General features: G+C 38.6%; 3 long non-coding RNA genes across 3 annotated transcripts; 1 reads left to right on the top strand and 2 right to left on the bottom strand.

Moving 5' to 3' along the window:
* Positions 1 to 6,463: 6,463 nt before the first annotated feature.
* LOC126391901 (uncharacterized) lies at positions 6,464 to 9,132 on the top strand. The gene is made up of 5 exons (XR_007570129.1): positions 6,464 to 6,566; positions 7,087 to 7,252; positions 8,578 to 8,755; positions 8,888 to 8,962; positions 9,052 to 9,132. It is a non-coding gene; the product is annotated as an uncharacterized LOC126391901 (long non-coding RNA).
* A 5,645-nt stretch (positions 9,133 to 14,777) lies between these two features.
* LOC126392293 (uncharacterized) lies at positions 14,778 to 15,673 on the bottom strand. Its single transcript, XR_007570159.1, has 3 exons — positions 15,627 to 15,673; positions 15,114 to 15,274; positions 14,778 to 14,978 (listed from the first exon to the last, which is right to left on the bottom strand). It is a non-coding gene; the product is annotated as an uncharacterized LOC126392293 (long non-coding RNA).
* A 1,643-nt stretch (positions 15,674 to 17,316) lies between these two features.
* LOC126391868 (uncharacterized) lies at positions 17,317 to 18,422 on the bottom strand. The gene is made up of 3 exons (XR_007570125.1): positions 18,325 to 18,422; positions 17,727 to 17,854; positions 17,317 to 17,597 (listed from the first exon to the last, which is right to left on the bottom strand). It is a non-coding gene; the product is annotated as an uncharacterized LOC126391868 (long non-coding RNA).
* Positions 18,423 to 19,504: the final 1,082 nt, after the last annotated feature.

Here is a 19,504-nt window from a genome sequence, read left to right as displayed (position 1 = left end):
CACAGTGTTCCACATCATCTAAAGTGGACTGCAGTGGAACCGCGTGCTCTTTTTCAACAAGCATGGCCGACTGTGAGGCAAGGAGGAAGTGCAAGGTACATTTCAGTCTATTAATCATATCGTTAAAGTACATAATTTGTGTTTAAACTGTGTTTAAAGTTAACATTTCATGTTCTATTACTTACAAATGTAAGAAAAAAATCATATGAAAATTTTATAGCTATTACTAAGGGTTTTTTCCAAAATATCCAACCACTGGAATGGACGATGGTTCTGAATGTCACCGGAAAATAAATAGGGAAATATTGTTTAACTATGGAAATACTGTTCTGATTTGATTTTCTAGAGAAACAATCAGCTTATCATGCATTTTATTGATTATGTGCACAAAATATTCATCTCAGGACAACACTTACAACATACTGTTTCTTGAAATACTTAAAAAAGTAAGGAAATTTTAAGTTATGGTGACAAATACAATGAAAAATACACTCACTGGCCACTTTATGAGGTACACCTGTTCAACTGCTTGTAAATGCAAATGACGTGGCAGCTACTGTAGACATGGTCAAGACGACCTGCTGAAGTTCAAACCGAGCATCAGAATGGGGAAGAAAGGTGGTTTAAGTGACTTTGAACGTTGCATGGTTGTTGGTGCCAGATGGGCTGGTCTGAGTATTTACTGGGATTTTCACACACACAGCCATCTCTAGGGTTTACAGAGGATGGTCCGATAAAGAGACAATATTCAGTGAGCAGCAGTTCTCTGGGAGAAAATGCCTTGTTGATGCCAGAGGTCAGAGGAGAATGGCCAGACTGGTTCAAGATGATAGAAAGGCAACAGGAACTCAAATAACCACTGGTTACAACCAAGGTCTGCAGAAGACCATCTCTGACGCAACAACACGTCCAACCTTGAAGCAGATGGGCTACTGCAGCAGAAGACCACACTAGGTGCCACTCCTGTCAGCTAACAACAGGAAACTGAGGCTACAGTTCACACAGGCTCACCAAAACTGGACAATAGAAGATTGGAGAAACGTTGCCTGGTCTGATGAGTCTGGATTTCTGCTGCCACATTCAGATGGTAGGTTCAGAATTTGGTGTAAACAACATGAAAGCATGGATCCATCCTGCCTTGTATCAACGGTTCAGGCTGCTGCTGGTGGTGTAATGGTGTGGGGGAGATTTTCTTAGTACCAACTGAACATGGTTTAAACACCACAGCCGACCTGAGTATTGTTTCTGACCGTGTCCATCCCTTTATGACCACAGTGTACCCATCTTCTGATGGCTACTTCCAGCAGGATAACGCACCATGTCACAAAGCTCAAATCATCTCAAACTGGTTTCTTGAACATGACGATGAGTTCACTGTACTCCAATGGCCTCCACAGTCACCAGATCTCAGTCCAATAGAGCACCTTTGGGATGTGGTGGAACGGGAGATTCTCATCATGGATGTGCNCCTGGTACTAGCAAGGTGTTCCTAATAAAGTGGCTTGTGAGTGTATTTATGCAGTGTGTTTTAAAGCATCGCATTATTCATTTATGTGAGTTAACCATTCATGACAAATAAATAATAAGGTCTATTCAGACAATTTGTTGTCATTTTTCATCAATTGGAATGGACAAGAAAAAAAACACATAATTAAGTATCCTAATAAAAAAATTGCCAATGATTTACGAGTGCATTTAGAGTAGACACTGTATGTGTACACTGCTAGGAATATATTCTAAACCTGTGTACTAAAGTTTGTATTTAGAGGCTTTGAAAAGTCAGTGTAATTTAACACTGGAGAAAAGAGATTATATTTTTATGGAGAAAAACCATTAAATTGTCTCCTCTCCACATCCTAAATCAGAATTACACCCTTTGCTCGCCCATGTTTTATGTACTGCATTCTCCCAACTGCCTGCCAGGTGGCGCAAGTGTATTAAAATACTGTACATCCTGCAACGAGGTGAGTGTTTGCCAGCACACTGTTGGCCGTATACAAGCATGTCCTGTTCTCTCATGCTCTGTAAGTGAGTCTAAATGTACTCAAGACAACTTGTTTTGAAGTTTCCATAGAATAATTACCTTATTTTTGACATATTCTTGGCTGTGAAAGCAAAGATATTTCTTGTGTGTAGCTCTAAAATGTGTAAGAATAAACTAACCCTAATCCCTCAATTCTAAAAGGCAGCACTTTCAAACATGTCGCTGCCAAACATTCATAAGACATTTGGTTCACTTTTTTTTCAGGGAATTTTCATCCTTGCCACCAAGTGTTAAGTCACTCACATCCTGGCTTGTGTTGAAAAAAAACACCCCAAAACTTCCTATTGGTTCTCCTTTGCCTCCCTATGAGGCGTGTGTGATTGGCTGAGCGGCCTGTTTGTTGACAAAGAAAAAAAAATTGTGCTGCAGGAAGTGATGTGAAAAAAAATAGACCCTGTTTGGAATGGAAATGGAAACAGCTGTGCAGTCAAACCAGGTCAAGCAGGTTTACCATCGGTGTTATGTAAGAAAGACAAACAGCCTAAAGTAGCTCAGGTACCAAATAAATTTAATATTGAATTTGGTCCCAGATTGATTTCTTAGTGCACCACCTCCTGTTCCTTTACAGTATGTGGTTAGCTAACAGAAGGATGGATGTCTGCACGGCTATTGCATGTTCACTTCTTTCCGAGACGTTTCTTTTTTGCTTATTTGGCATATGTGTTTACTGATAAGAATACATTCAAACCTGTATACAAAAGCAGAATGTATCGTAACACTGGAGGAAATTCAGTCATTCAGTGATGATATACTCTTTTAGAGGAGGAGCGGTGAATGGATTCTAATTTGTGCCCTTCTCACCACTTCCTGTATCAGAGACACACCCATTGCTCACCCTCGTATTACATAATGCATTCTCCCTACTGCCTGCCAGGTGGAGCAAGTGTAATAAAATAGTGTATATCTTCCAAGAGGTGAGCATCTGCCAGCAAACTGTTGGTCACACAAGCATGTCATGTTCTCTCACATAGTGAATGTGAGTTTAAATGCACTCATTTGTTTTAAAAAAGACATGTGGAGGGATTCTACAAACTTTCAGACAGCGGTGAGCAGAGTACTGAAAATCTTTACTCAAGTAAAAGTACATTTACCCCCATAAAAAATGACTCAAGTAAAATTTGAGGAAGCTACTAAAGTGATACAGTCGCTGGTTAATAAATAACTCATCATCTATTCTTGACTTTTTTTTAGATTTCAGTGTAAAAAGTTTGGCCAGACAAGGTCGGGAATCGTCTCTTGAAGCTGCCTCTTGTTGTGGATTTTGCTTTGTCATCATTGCATTGCAGTTAAAAGATGGATTTTGCTTTGTCATCATTGCATTGCAGTTAAAAGATGCTCTACGTTTCGAGCTGTGTGCTCTCATTCACCCTTTNAGCTGCCTCTTGTTGTGGATTTTGCTTTGTCATCATTGCATTGCAGTTAAAAGATAGGTGGTGCTTTTTTTGTCTCCAGGCAGGTGCAAACTTGCAGTACAGGTGCTCCTCGCATGCTCTGCAGCCGACACCCAATCCTCACATTCAAAGCAGACTCATTGTGACGGTCTAAACAGCAAATGTAGTGATGTAAAAAGTAGGTAACTGGCTCAAAAGTATACTCGAGTAGAAACTATAATTCAAAAAGGAACATGAAAAGTACTCGTTCTTTAAAAACAAACAAAAAACCTTTAACTTGTGCGTTACTTGTAACATGTTACCACCCACCCCTGCATTCAGATACAGAATACTGAAATTGTTTTGACATAGTGCCAGTGAACAAATATGTCCTGTTCTCTCAAGAGCTGTAAGTGAGTTTAAATGCACTCATCTGTTTGAAACTTGTTTTGAAACTGACATGTGCAGGGAGTCTTTCAACTTTCAGAAAGTGGTGGGCAGAGTACTGAAAATCTGCACTCAGGTAAAAGTACATTTACTCCCATAAAAACGGACTCAAGTAAAAGTGAAAATTACCATTTGAGGAAGCTACTCAAGGGATAAAGTCACTGGTTAATAAATTACTCATCATGTAACTGTTGTCTGTTTTAGATTTTGGTGTAAAAAGTTTGGCCAGATGTGGTCAGGAATCGTCTCTTGAAGCTGCCTCTTGTTGTGGTTTTGCTTTGTCATCATTGCATTTCAGTTAAAAGATAGGTGGTGCTCCTCCCATGCTCTGCAGCCAACACCCAATCCTCACATTCAAGGCAGACTCGTTTAACTCATGTGCCTTACTTGTAACGTCCTACCACCCACCCCTGGTTTCAGTGCCATCTGCCAGCACACTGTTGGTCACACAAGCATGTCCTGTTCTCTCAAGAACTGTAAGTGAGTTTAGATGTACTCACCTGAAATTGAGATGACTGAACATATCCACTCAAGTAAAAGTACATTTACTCCCATAAAAAAAAAGACTCAAGTAAAGGGGAAAAATACCATTTGAAAAAGCTGCTCAAGGATAAGTGATAAAGTCACTGGTTAATAAATTACTCATCATCTCTTTTTGACTTTTTTAGATTTTGGTGTAAAAACTTTGGCCAGATGTGGTCAGGAATTGTCTCTTGAAGCTGCCTCTTGTTGTGGGTTTTGCTTCGTCATCATCAAATTGTGGTAAAAAAACAGATTTGTTGTAAGAAAGTTTTTAAACAGCAAATCTAGTAAAGAAAAAAGTAGATCACTGCCTGCAAAATATACTCAAGTAGAGACTAGAAGTGCTGTTAAAAAGTGAACATTAAAAGTACTCGTTCCTTTTTGGAAAAACATTTTTTGACCCATGTGCGTTACTTGTAACATGTTACTACCCATTACTTGTTTTCACATACAGAACCGTTTGTTCTGTCACAAATTTTTGGCTGTGGAAGCAAAGATATTTCTTGTATGAAGCTCTAAATTGTGTATAAATAAATTAACCCAATTCCCTAAATTCATAAAGGCAGTGCTTTCAAACAAACTGATACAAATAGGTGGTTTTATACAAATGGATAGTAAGGGAAAGAGGAAAAGCAGATTCCTCTACACACACAGTGATTGCCAAAAAAGACAAAGAAGCCCACATCCAATTAAACATCACAATTTTTATTTTTTTTTGTCTCTAAACAAGTATTGAATGGACATTTTTTTGAAAACCAATTTTTAGTCTAGAGTGGATTTAGCAGTAGGCAGTGCCACATATGCCATTCATCAAAGTTTTACATGCAAACTTAGAAGCCGTGTAATTGTTGCATGCATGCCACCCTCCTGTAGTGTAAGACGAGCATCCTACGGACACACACAGTGAACTCTTCAAAGTTCATCTTTCCATCACCGTTCGCATCCATCATCCATGGCATCGTGTCACTGTGAGTTGCAGCGATGTTTTGCTGGAGAACATATAATTACAACATGAAATGCATCTGAATGATGAATAAGAAGCATGACAACAAGTGAATGTGTTATGTATAGATTTCAGTGTGAATTGTAACTGTGTCATGTAGAGTGAATGTGTTGAGTTTCTTACTAGGAATATGGGGTTTGCAATTTCTCTCTGAAACAGCCTCCTTCTTCTCACGTTGTTTAAATTCCCATATCCGTCAACGTAGTCGTAAAATACAATGGCCACCCCCAACGAGCCATAACTGAAGCTAGACAAAAAGATTGATACTGATTTTGAGTAATACCAAAAGAAACACATGAGTTAATGCTTCTGAAACACAGAGGATAAACAGAAAGTAAAGTTGTGGCAAAGAGTTTTGCAGACACTATGTTGTCAGGTCTTATGAAATCTCTTGATGTTGGTAAATCAGATTCATGTGCTGAAGTTTACAGGTTTAGGTTAGTTTAGTTTAGTAATCTTTATTTCGAACATGCAAACAAATGAATAAATAAATAGCAGAAGAAAACAAAACAAAAACAGTATTTGTAACAAGAACAAGTGTAAAGCCACTGAATTAGAAAAATAATCTATAAATAAATAAATAATAATAATACTACAAAAGCAAACAATTTACAATACAAACAAAAAACAAAAAAGGAACAGAGACGCACTAAGTGGTCTTGTGTTTACATGTCCGAAAAGGAGTCGGCTGAAGTAAAAAACTTATTTAATCCCACCCCTCTTCCTAAGTCAATATACATTGCTTATCTAGCTTCCTGAGATATATATATATATATATATATATATATATATATATATATATATATATATATATATATATATATACTGTAATATTAATTATTATTTTAACTAATCTAAATATTTAATTCAGATATTGAAAAACAAAATCAAAACAGATAGACAGTAACTCAGAATAGAACAAATAAAGTAAACAAATACATAACACCCAGCTGTGATCAATCGAGAGGGGTCTGGCTGCAGACCTCCACTCTCAGGACCCTTCCTTGCAGACCTGCACTGTGAGGTCTCCTCCACTCTCAGGACCCTTCCTTGCAGACCTGCACTGTGAGGTCTCCTCCACTCTCAGGACCGGAAGTTGATACGAAGCTTTCAAAAATAAAAGCGAGTATACCGGAAGCACGTATTTATCGTTTCCCCTGTGAAGTGTGGCGATAACAAGGTGAGTAAAAGTCAAGTGACAACTTTTCGTTATACGAAGAAACAGAAACAGCCTTTATTCACTAGAACATTACGTTGCACACTATACATCGCCCTGTGAAGTTATATTAATTTGAAAGAATCGAGTTTTGGACTTTACGGTAGTTTGTAGCGTTGTTATCGTAGTTAGGCTAACGGTGGCTAGCGCTAACCTGGTTAACTTAAGGATTAGCCTCTAAATGCACTCTATGTATTATTTAGATATATCTATGGGATTAACTTGCAAACAGCATTTGCATAGAAATTATTCTGTCCCGGGCATTTTGATCCATATAAGCGGTTGATAAGTAACGTTATCCATGATCACTACAACATGAAGTGGTTTCCACTGTATAATAATTTGTTGTTGAAGTCGTCTTGTGCACGCGATAGTGCTCACTTAAATGTGCCATTTTCCTGCTAGAAGACCAAGAAAACTGAGTCACCATATATTTTTTGTATAATTTTGTTTTACTTATTACGACATAATTTGTCTCTTACAGATGCATATTTCGATCCTAAAAGCCGACACCACGCCCAAAATTGAACGCTGCAAGACATGCTGCACACAATTCCATTGTCCACTGTGCCTAAAGTTCAAACCTGCCAAATTGTCCAAGCTGCAGAGCCACTTAGAGGCACATAAAAAAGGTGGCATTTTATTTAAAGGTAAGCATAATGTACTTGTCTGTGTGTTTGTACTCATAAGTATGAGCCAATGCTACTAACTTCTGGCAGGTTGTGGTTTAGCTGGTAAAAGGGGAATGATGTACCCTAAACGCAGTGGTGGACAAAGTACTCAACCCCAGTACTTGAGTCAAAGTATAGATACTCCTGGTCAAATATTACTCAACTACAAGTGAAAGTTGCTCAGTCAAAATTTTACTCGAGTTAAAGTACTAGAGTACTTGCTTTTAAAAATACTTAAGTATTCAAAAGTACTTGCTTTTAAAAATACTTAAGTATCAAAAGTACAAATTACAAAGTACATTTTCTAATATCAATACATTGCTGTATTGTTTTCATGATGCATTTACAGAACCTTGTAACTCTCTGAAACCACCTAATGATGCACTGACTTGCTTGTAGAACCACTCTGCTACACAAAGCCTATAGAAACACCTATAAAAACTTCAGCATAGAAATGCAATCAAAAGCAAAAAGGACAGCTCAGTTCTCCAAGTCTGTTGAATAACAGATTTCATTCTGGCTTCAGGGGCAGTATGTACATTAATTATGTGGTATTTTTCACCCCGATAACAATCCAACATTAAAAGCCTACCTGGAATAATTAATAATTATAATAAGATCTTGAGATTTAATTTTGTCTTTCTCCTGCCGTTGCCATTACTGTTTTTTCGTTTGAATGAAAGAGGGAGAGCTTGCATGCTTTTGTTACAGTGCGCACCTGGATGACGTATTTCCACTCCCAGTTGAGAGCAGGTACTGTGGTTGGTTACCTTCTGTGAGGAACACAGCGTGTGGCCAGTTGCATTTTAGAAAAGAAAAAACAGCAACAGCTGACTTCAAAGATGTGCTTAGTCAAAAAGTAACTACAGCCTTCCTAAAAATGTAGTGGAGTCAAAAGTACAATATTTGTCTTTGAAATGTAGTGGAGTGAAAGTCATAAGTACCCAAAAAAACAAACACTCAAGTAAAGTACAGATACTCAAAAAATGTACTTAAGTACAGTACTCAAGTAGATGTACTTCGTTACTGTCCATCACTGCCTAAACGGTTATCGAGTGTCACTTTCAAAAAAGAAAAAGTTAAGAATCAGATTCTCTGCTCTGCAAGTCAAAATTTACATGAGTTATGTGAGCCAAATGATTAGCAGAAAATGAAAAGTTAAGTGAAAAGTTGAAAACTTTAGAATGTTGCTGATATGGGGTGTGTGTATACTCGCACCCAGAAAGAGAGTATAAACAGTACTTATAGTGTGTACTTGTCATTGGTCCTTATCTAAGATGTTTTTTGGCATTATTTTATTCTAGATAAAATTATCTGCAGATGTGGACTGAACTGCAGAGATCAGGGACACTATCATTGCCCTGTGTGCTGTAAAACTGTTTTGAGAAGTTTGCCCATTGGACAGACATGTCAAAAGCCCTTCTGGCAGGTGAGGTGCCACCAGTTTTTAGACTGAAGCGAAAATTGGATGACATGACTGAGGTCAGTTTGCAGTCCTTTTTTCTCAGTCATTGTTAGTTGTTTTCAGTCAATCTTATGTCAAGTTTCCCATCCCAGGACATGGTTCGTAAACTGACTTTGTGACCTTTGCTTGTATTTAATAATACTTTTTAGGCTGAAGAGAGGAAGAAAAGGTGTCACCAAACGGCTGCTCCAGTTGTGCAGGAGGTGGAGACAACTGAAGAAGAGGTAGGCCTGATCTCCAGTTCCATGTTGTTAAATTTTGTGAGATGACCTTTCATGCCTTGACAAAAAGCTGACACTTTTTTTTTCTTTAGACCAATACGGTGGGCCGAATTGTGGATCACTGCAAAAAAGCAGCGGAATGGGTGCAGGGTAACCCACAACTGTTTGCAGCCAGGGTGGAGATGCCTGACATTCTAAGCATGGATGGCACATGTACTGAGGAGGCTGTGCAGCAACTGGCAAACCTATTTGATGCCACCCTGGATGTGAATGACGACGATAAAGAATTAATTCTGGAGCCTTTCAAGTTTCTGTTTTATAACATTGAAGATATGTGGCTCTTCTGTGAGGAAATTATGGACAAGAGAGGGTACATGGCATACTGCGAGTTCAAAGAGTAATAAAAAGTTTGAAAGTTTGTTTTGTGTCTACTGTTTTCTCCTGTAACAGAGGTTATTGGCTATCTGGGTCATGTAACTAGGTATTCAGTAATTAAATGAATTGAATACACAAAACTAAGTTAATCAACCCTTACATCCTCCATTGGCAAATCCATGTGGTCCGACAGCACAAGGTAAGAACATAGCACAAACAATATTAAGCAACTAATTGAAATTATGATGAGGTGTAAGAATTGTAAACACATAATATATGCCTATGTAAAAGAATTGAGTAAATCAATATGTAAATGGGTCCAACAGTGCAGGAGGCTACATTTTCAATGATAAATAATAGTATAGAAGCAAAGAAAAGTCAGCAATAGGTTGGAGTGTAGAAGCATTATGCCATCATACATTAGGGTGCATTTACACAGATGTATTGTTTCAAAACGAATATGCAGTGCAAACTAAACTAACAGCTGTCCTTTTAGCCAATTAAATCAAAATACTGTCTGGAGTAAGTTAATGCAGTAATGGGTAATAATGTTTTAAGGGGATCATAACAATAGCTGTACTTCTAGTTTGCATTGATTATCAGCAGAATAACCCTAGTTGGTCATGCCGTTTTGTATTTTCTTATACATACACATACATTATATATATATATACACATATATATAGTTTGGCTTTTATCTTGGTCTTGATTTTCTTGCATTTTATTTTTGAACTGGAAACATGCTATTTTTTTTGAAAAATCTTTTTAATTGAACATGAATACACATAAATCATATTTACATATTTAGAAATAAAATAATGCCCCAAGAATTAAAGTATGGTCACACGGAAAACTAGAAAATATGTAGGCTACTTCTCGTATACTCGCTTTTAAAACATATTTACATTATATACATAAAATAAAGCCCCAAGAAATAAAGTATATTCACATGGGAACGACAAATACGTGCTTCCGGTATACCCGCTTTTATTTTGAAAGGCTTTGAATAAACTTCCGGTCCGAGAGTGGAGAAGACCTCACAGTGCAGGTCTGCAAGGAAGGGTCCTGAGAGTGGAGGTCTGCAGCCAGACTGTTTTGAGGGAGAACAATCCCCTTCATCCCTGTACCTCGTGAAAATCAAATTTTTGTACATCTTCTTAAAACACTTCATACTTGGACATCCCTTGATCTCCTGACTCAAACTGTTCCACTGCTTCACCCCACAAACAGAAATACAAAAACTCTTCTTTGTTGTGCACACCCTATAATTTTTGAAATTAAATAAACCCCTTAAATTATAACTCCCTTCTCTTTCAGTGAACAGTTTTTGAATATTATGTGGTAGTTGATTATTTTTTGCTTTGAATAATATTTGTGCTGTTTAAAAGTCCACCAGATCTGTGAATTTGAATATTTCTGACTGTAGAAATAATGTATTTGTATGATCCCGGTAACCAACCTTGTGAATAATCCTTATTGCTCTTTTTTGGAGGGTGAATAATGAATGTATTGTATTTTTGTAATTATTGCCCCATACCTCTGCACAGTAACTTAAATAAGGTGAAACCAGTGAACAGTAAAGAATCCGGAGTGAAATGTGATCTAGAAACTGTTTGGCTTTGTTTAATATTGCTATACTTCTTGATACTTTGGAATGTATGGTTCTTATATGTGGTTTCCAACTGAGTTTTTCATCAATAGTTGTTCCAAGAAATTTGATTTCCTTAACTCTTTCTATAATAACAGGTAAAAGCTAACAATGTAAAAGTCAGAAGTTTAGACTCAACACTGAAGGAGGATGGCAAATACTCAGAGCAACATGTGTTTACAGTAGCACAGAATAAAGCTTTTGTAAATGAGAGGAACTACTCTCAAGTTTTAGACTAACAATGCTGCCAGTTTACAGACAATATTTTGTCATGTCCGTTGCATGTGTCAGACTGTTTAGCACTCGTCATGCTCAGTATCTGAACATATTACAGATATTTTCTTTCCTCCCACATAACTCACTCCCGCAAAGTTGCTTTCTATCAAGACTCACCTCAGAGTTCAGGTTCACCAGGTGAAGAGAGATCAGGTCAGTGTCACCAGCTTGCTCCCAGAGGAGACTGATGGCAGACTGAGGGGAAAGCCTCCTTTTATGAGGACACACAAGGTCGTACACATGTAGATACTGGTGCATAAAAAAGAACACAACTGTGGTGATTCACTGGAATCTGGCCTGCTCCCAACAAACCAGCTTCAACTGACGTTTTTGTGCCATACTGTATAATCATGGCATTTTTTATTGATGAAATGTGTATTTGTGCCCATGCACTGATTAGTGAATTATTTTGATTACAGGTTGAGTAGAGCTGCAAGATACAGCCTGTTGTGAAAAAAAATGTGTAAATGGAAAACTACACAGTGAGTAGATTTCATCCCAGAAACATGGTAAGCTTAAACTGCCATCCAGATACAAAAAGTTAACATATTTCTATGCTAATACATTATCAATAATTAATTCAAGTGGTCTGAAAGGAAACCAAAATGACTGGAGGTAGAGCTATACAAAAGTTTTGTCAGCGTGCATGAACCCTAAATATTATTCTACTCCACAAAGACATAATTAATTCAATCAGGACCACTTTAGTCAAAGAAAACTTTATTTGCATTTGCAGAATTATATTTGGCGGTATGGCTCTGTTTTGGGGCCTCTCTGCCTTTCCTCAGGCCTACGTGGAAAGCCTAAGGCGGCGAGTGCACACCTCTCTTCCATGCACCTGCGTGGAAAGCCTGAGGCAGAAAGAGCACACCTGTCTGCCCTTCCATGCGCCTACATGGAAAGCTTAATTTGGGCCCTGGGCCTTTTTTGGGGTATTTTTGCTGCCTTTACTTTTAAACTCATATCACAGTCATTATAAAGGCTACATACACATGCTATATCTTGGGGGTTTTTTCAGGACAATCTGGGCTAACCAGATTTGCCATCATTACATGTCCTTCTATGTGCCTGTATTTTATATCAATTTTTATATCAATGAAAAAAAAATCTGTGTTACTAAATTCTTACATTTTTGCATGTATCTCACCATAGCAAGTTGGAAAATGACATATTCTGCCATATATGAAGAGGGGAGACTCTCTGGAATCTGGCAATATAAGAACCATGATGCTGGGACATTCTGTCACTTCACAGTTGTCCAAAACATGTGGTTTGTGCCAGGCGGACATGTTTGCCAGTATTTTTTCATTATTGCAAGAAATTCCATTGACTCATTCACAAGTCAAAAATGTGTTTTATCTGAAGGAAACATGCAATATTTACATCTAAGATCATAGGAAAATAGTAATAATAGTATTCCTCACTATATGAAGTAGCTGATAACAAGATCTGTATAATGGATTGTGAAGAAATTCCTCAGGTTTTTATTTTGTAGACAATTGATCTGTATTTACAGCGTGATGGGATGACAGCACAATGATGTGTTTGGTATCATCGGAAAGCTCCGGTCCTCGCTTTCATGTGATGAGTGTGGCATTTCTGTGCGACCCTGCATTTGTGAGTAATCCATTCAAGAGTAATGTGTGTGCAAAGCTGTATGAAAGCTTTGTTATACATAATGTAATCTTAGTGTAACTTTATCATTGTTTTTCCTTGTGAAAATGTTGGACTACCAACAAGTGCTTGGTCTTGTTGGAAAGCTGCGGTTCCGCGTGATATGAGTGGCTTCTCGCTATGGTCAATGGTTGCGGAGAGAATCCATAGAGAAGAACAGGTGTGAATTTGGATGCACTTTGCGTCGTTTGGGCCCATAGGGTTAAGGGCCTGTTTCTACGGTTCCGTATATTTCTGAAAACGGGCATTTATCTTTGCGTTTGCAGCTATCATTTACATGTAACCGGCGTTTTTCTTGACGAAAAAAAACAAAGTGAAAGTTTTTAAAAATATCCGTTTCTATGGAGACGTGACATCTAACGATGAAATTGCAACCCAGTTAGCGCATGCCCATTAGGCGCTCGGGAACAACAACAACAATGGCAGATATATGCTGGGTTGTTTACGTTTTGTTAGCACTTTTGGGACTACTGACGAGCTTACAAACTTAGCACTGCTGCATCAACATCACCTCTAAATCGGCGCACAAAGACGTCTGCTGTGCCCAATAGTAGTAAGTGCATAGCAGCTAACTATGCTACATAATGTTAAAATGTAGTTTCATTGTTTTTATCACTAGCGCCAAGAGGACAACAAACCACTATGCATGCGCACAACGTTCTTCTATGGTATTTGACATATGGCTTATCACCACCTACTGGCCTGGCATGCTAATTGCAGCAAAAAGCTGCCGTTTCTGCGTTTCCATGTAAACAGGGATATCCGTGTAAACAAGGCCTAAGGCAGGGAGAGCAGCAGCGAAGACCCCCAGGAACAGAACAGAGCAGCATCAATGACAAATAGAAATCACACTGATAAGTCAGACACAGCATGAAAAGGAGGAGCTGGGGTGGAGGCAGGTTGCAAAGTGGCTTGCAGAGGAAGCAGCAACAGTAGGCAGGCCAGAGCAGTTTAAATAGGGCACCTTGAATGAGATTCGCCAGTTGGTTGCATAGAAAGGAATCATGTGATCTATCAGCTGACTCCCTTCCATCAGTCAGCTGCTCCATCAGTTTACTGGGCTGTTTGAGATCAGCTGATGTAGCTGGGATGTGAGCTGAGCTGCCTGAACTAACGCTGTGCACACTTCCTGAAGATTAAAGAAAATTCCTCTCAAGTAAATGATGTGTATCCATGTTTTGATGAATTACTCATCATGTAGATGTGGTCAGGGATTGTCTCTTGAAGCTGCGACTTGTTGTGGGTTTTGCTTCGTTATCATTGCATCGAGGGCAAAAAACAGGTGGTGCCACCTTTGCTTCCAGCTGGCAACGTGGCATCTGCAGTAAAGGTGCTCCTCGCACACTCTCCTGCCTACACACATTCCTCGTTTAACAGCAGACTTGTTGTGACAAAGGTATAAACAGCAATGTAGTGAAGTAAGAAGTAGATTACTGGCTCAAAAATAAACCGGAGTAAAGAATAGGAGTACAGTTTTAAAAAGGAACATGAATAGTCATTTTTACTTTAAAAAACTATTTTTTACTCATGTGGGTTACTAGTAAGGTGTAATTACCCACCCCCTGCTTTCAGATACAGAATTCTTACCATGTTTTGACACATTCTTCGCCGTGACAACAAATTAATTTCTTGTGTGTAGCTATAAATTCTGTGAGAACAGATTAACTCTCATCCCTTGGTTCATAAAGGCAGTGCTTACACAAGTAATGATAGCAATAAAAAGACAGAGAAGCCCATGTCATATCAAACTTCATAGTTTTTATTTTGAAAAACAATATTAAAGTCAAATTAGATGGATTTAGCAGTAGGCAGTGTCACATATGACATTTGCACATTTTTGTTCAATTCGATTTTGACGGCAATCCTTTAAAGGTTTTATTTGCAGGCTTGTGCACAGCTGCCACCTTGTTGGCATTTGGCCTTACAGTATCTGGTGTAGGCCACCATATTCAACCACCGAGAGAAGACCTCAAAGTCCATCGTGTTGATGCAGTTCTTTTCCATCCATTGCTTCATCCTCTCACAGCCACCTGCTGCCATTTTCGTCTGCAGAACATATTATGACAGCGTGAAATGCATCTGAATGGTGAGTGAGAAGCATGGTAACAAATGAATGTGCTACAGTATGTATAGAGGTGCATTTGTAACTACGTCATGTAAAGTGAGTGCTGAGTTGCTTACTTTCATCATTTCATTGTTAGAGTCCTCCTGTACGAGCTTATTCAGCTGGTCCTTGGTCAACTTGCCGTCGACAGCGTGCTTGTCAAACAGTTTTTTAGCGTGGGTGTCATGCCAATTTATAGCGGCTTCTAAGGTGCAATCCAGAAGAGCCATCGCTGAAGCTGGACAAAAGATTGATACTGATTATGTGTAATAATTTTTCAAAACAACAACACAAGTTACTGCTTTTAAAACACAGAGGATGAAGAGGAAGTTTTGCAGACACTAGGGTGATATCTCTTGACATTGTTCAGTTAGGTTCATGCAATATTAGGCTAAAGTAAACAGGTAAGAGCTAACAAAGTAAAAGTCAGAAGTTCAGACTCAGCACTGTAAGGGAGGATGACAAATACTCAGAGCAACATGTGTTTACAGAAGCACAGATACAGCTTTTGTAAAGGAAAGGAACTACTCTCAAGGTTTAGCCTAACACTGTCATGCTCAGTATCTGAACATCTTTCTATCAGGACTCACCTCAGAGTTCAGGTTCACCAGGTGAAGAGAGATCAGGTCAGTGTCACCAGCTTGGTCCCAGAGAAGACTGATGTCAGACTGAGGGAGACAGCCTCCTTTTATAAAGGTGGACACAAAATATCCAACACGTGTAGATACATAGATAAATAGAAGAACACAAATGTGCTGATTCATTCCAGATATCTGGCCTGATTCCAACAAACCAGCTTCACCAGTCCTCTGTGCTAAACGTGGCTTTATCACTGGAGAAATCTGTATTTATGTTCATGCAGTGATTTGTGAAGTATTTTGTTTACAAGATGAGTGGAGCTGCAAGGTGCAGCCTGTTGTGGAGAAAACTACACCGCGACTAGATTTCATCCCAGCCCCAAAATGGCGTGATTAAACCTCCCTCAGATACAAAGAAAAACCTCACATATTTTTATGCTAATACATTATCAATAATTAATTTGATAAGTGGTCTGAAAGGAAACCAAAATCACTGGACATAGAAGCTGTTGCACCCTGAAGTCCCCATCAAGGTCATGTTTCCTTGTTTTCAGTTTTGTCAGTATTTCCTGTTTTATTTTGACACTTACCCTTGTCTCTCGTTTCAGGCACTTCACTTCCTGCCCCTGTGTGTTTCCCTCCTGTGTGATTACCTGCCCCGCCCTGATTGCTCTCACCTGTCCCTCATTACCTCTCCTCCCTTGTGTGTTCAGTCCACCTGCTGCCTTTTTGTCTGTGGCAGTTCGTCTCTGTAGTTTGGAGCACATGTTCTAGCCGTGTGTTCCTCGTGTTAGTTTTTGATCAGGTATCTTGCATTTTTTGGGCTGTTTTTCTGTTCACCGACCTTCATTAAAGTCCTTGTGTTTTTGAGTCCTGCTACTGAGTCCTCTCTGTTGGTGGTACCAGTCTGATAGAAGCAAAGCTTAACCAAAAGTTCTGTCAGCGTGCATGAACCTTATTTGACTCAGTTGCTTTCAAACAAACTGATGCAAAAAGGTGGTTTTGTACAAACAGATGGCAAGGGAAAGACGAAAAGCAAATTCCTACACATGCAGTGATTGCCATGAAAGACAAAGAAGCCCACATCCATTAAAACTTTTTTTCTCAACAAGCAGAGAATGGACACTTCTGAGAAAACCAATTTTTAAACCCTGAGTCTAGAGTGGATTTATCAGTGGGCGGTGCCACATATGCCATTTGTACATTTTTGCTTTACACATTTTGATGTTAAGTCTTCAAAGTTTTACATGTGAACTTGTGAGAAGTTGAATTGACGCATGCGTGTTGTCCTAATGTAGTGGAACGTGAGCATCCTACACACACACAGAACTCTTCTAAGCTCATCTGTCCATCAGCGTTCATATCCAGCATCTGTGGCATCATGTCACAGTGAGCTGCATAGATGTGTTGCTGGAGAATATATCATTACAACATGTGTTTACAGTAGCACAGAATAGTACTCTTGTAAATGAGAGGAACTACTCTCAAGTTTTAGACTAACAATGCTGCCAGTTTACAGACAATATTTTGTCATGTCCGTTGCATGTGTCAGGCTGTTTTGCACTCATCATGCTCAGTATCTGAACATACTACAGATATTTTCTTTCCTTCCACAAATGTTTCTACAAAAATAATGATAGCCATAAAAAGACAGAGAAGCCCACATCGTATTAAACTTCATAGCTTTTATTTTTTTCTCAGCAAGTATTGAATGGACACTATTTGGAAAGTGTAAAGTCAAATTAGATGGAATTGGCAGTAGTGTCACATATCACATTTGCACATTTCAGTTTTGATGGCAATCCTTTAAAGGTTTTATTTGCAGGCTTGTCCACAGCTGCCACCTTGTTGGCCTTTGCTGTATTTGTTGGAGGCCACCATACACACACAACTACAGAAGTCATTGAAATCCATCGGGTCTTTGCAGTTCTTGTCCATCCATTCCTTCATCTTCTCACAGCAACCTGACTCCATTTTTGCCTGCTGAACATATTATGATAGCATGAAATGCTTCTGAATGGTGAATAAGAAGCATGGTAACAAATGAATGTGTTATGCATCGATGTGCATTTGTAACTATGTCATGTAAAGTGAGAGCATTGAGTTGCTTACTTTCATGTCAGATTCCTTCTCAAACAGCTGCTTCAGCTGATCCCTGGTCAACTTGCCGCCAACAGCGTGCTCATCAAACATTTTTCCAAGGGCTTCACAGACGCAATCCAGACGACCCATAGCTGAAGCTGGACAAAAAGATTGATATTTCTTTTGAGTAATAATTAAAAAAAAACAACAACACAAGTTACTGTTATTAAACACAGAGGATGAAGAGAAAATTCAGTTGCTGCAAAGAGTTTTGCAGACGCTATGGTGTCAAGTCTTGTGAAATCTCTTGATATTGGTAAATTAGTTTCATTCAGTTCATTAGTTTAATTCATGCAATGTTAGGCTTAAAATAACAGGTAAGAGCTAACAATATAAAGTCAGAAGTTCAGACTCAGCACTATAAGGGAGGATGACAAATACTCAAAGCAACATGTGTTTACAGTAGCACAGAATACAGCTTTTGTAAATATAAGGAACTAATCTCAAGGTTTAGACTAATTATGCTGCCGGTTTACAGACAATATATATAGAGAGATACAGATATACAGATATTTTCGTTCCAGCCATAAAACTCCTTCCCTCCATGTTGCTTTCCATCAGGTCTCACCTCAGAGTTCAGGTTCACCAGGTGAAAAGAGATCAGGTCAGTGTCACCAGCTTGGTCCCAGAGGAGACTAATGTCAGACTGAGGGGGACAGCCTCCTTTTATAAGGGTGGACACACAATAACACATGTCATTACATACATAAACAAAAGAACACAAATGTGCTGATTCATTCCGGATATCTGGCCTGCTCCTAACAAACCAGCCTCACCGGTCCTCTGTGCCATACTGTATAAACATGGCATTTATCATTAATGATGTGTATTACAGTATTGTTCATGCAGTGATTAGTGAAGTATTTTGATTACAGGTTGGGTAGAGCTGTAAGGTGCAGCCTATTATGGAGAAAGCGTGACTAGATTTCATCCCAGCCCAAAAATGGTGTGATTAACCCCCTCTCAGATACAAAAAACCCCCACACATTTTTATGTTTATACATCATTAACAATAAATTTACTAAGTATCTGAAAGGAAACCAAAATCACTGGCCACAGAAGCAAAGTTATACCAAAAGTTTTGTCAGCGTACATGAACCTTATTTGACTCCACAAAGATATCCTGAGGATGGAAGAGAATACTCTCAAGGAATGATGTATATCTATGTTTTAGTGAGGTTTTAATCCCTTATAAAACTTAAAGGTTACATACTTCATCAGGACCGCACCTTGAATGTCCAGCGTGTAGGGTTTAGGGACAAATTTTGTACTGGACACTTGGGGCATCTCAATAGACTCAATCATAATTTTGGATGTATCTTTGGTGCCCTTTTTTGCAACTGAAAATAATGAAGTTAGATTTTCTTATAATCTTAATCTGAACCATATAGCATAGGTGGTGAAACCAGCATTAGCATCTTTCATCAGTATTATAATTTGAATTGGAGAGAACAAGGGTTGTGTCATCTGCAAACATTATTGGGGAAAGGATATTTGAGACATTAGATGAATCATCTATATAGATGAGGAATAATATTGGTCCAAGAATGGACCCCTGTGGAACCCCACAGGGTAATCTAGCCTTGTTGGAATAGCAACCCTGAAAACCGTATTCATACAGTTTTTCTAATAAGATGTGATGGTTTACTGTATTAAAAGTGACTGCTTTATTTCTGGTTTTACCTGGGTTAAATTATCTGGTCCATTTGTTTTGGAGAGGAAGCAGCCTCTGCGGATAATTCGGTACC

Source organism: Epinephelus moara, chromosome 6, assembly GCF_006386435.1.
Source record: "Epinephelus moara isolate mb chromosome 6, YSFRI_EMoa_1.0, whole genome shotgun sequence".
Classification (NCBI taxonomy): Eukaryota; Metazoa; Chordata; class Actinopteri; order Perciformes; family Serranidae; genus Epinephelus; species Epinephelus moara.
This window is presented reverse-complemented; position numbering and strand designations above follow the sequence as displayed.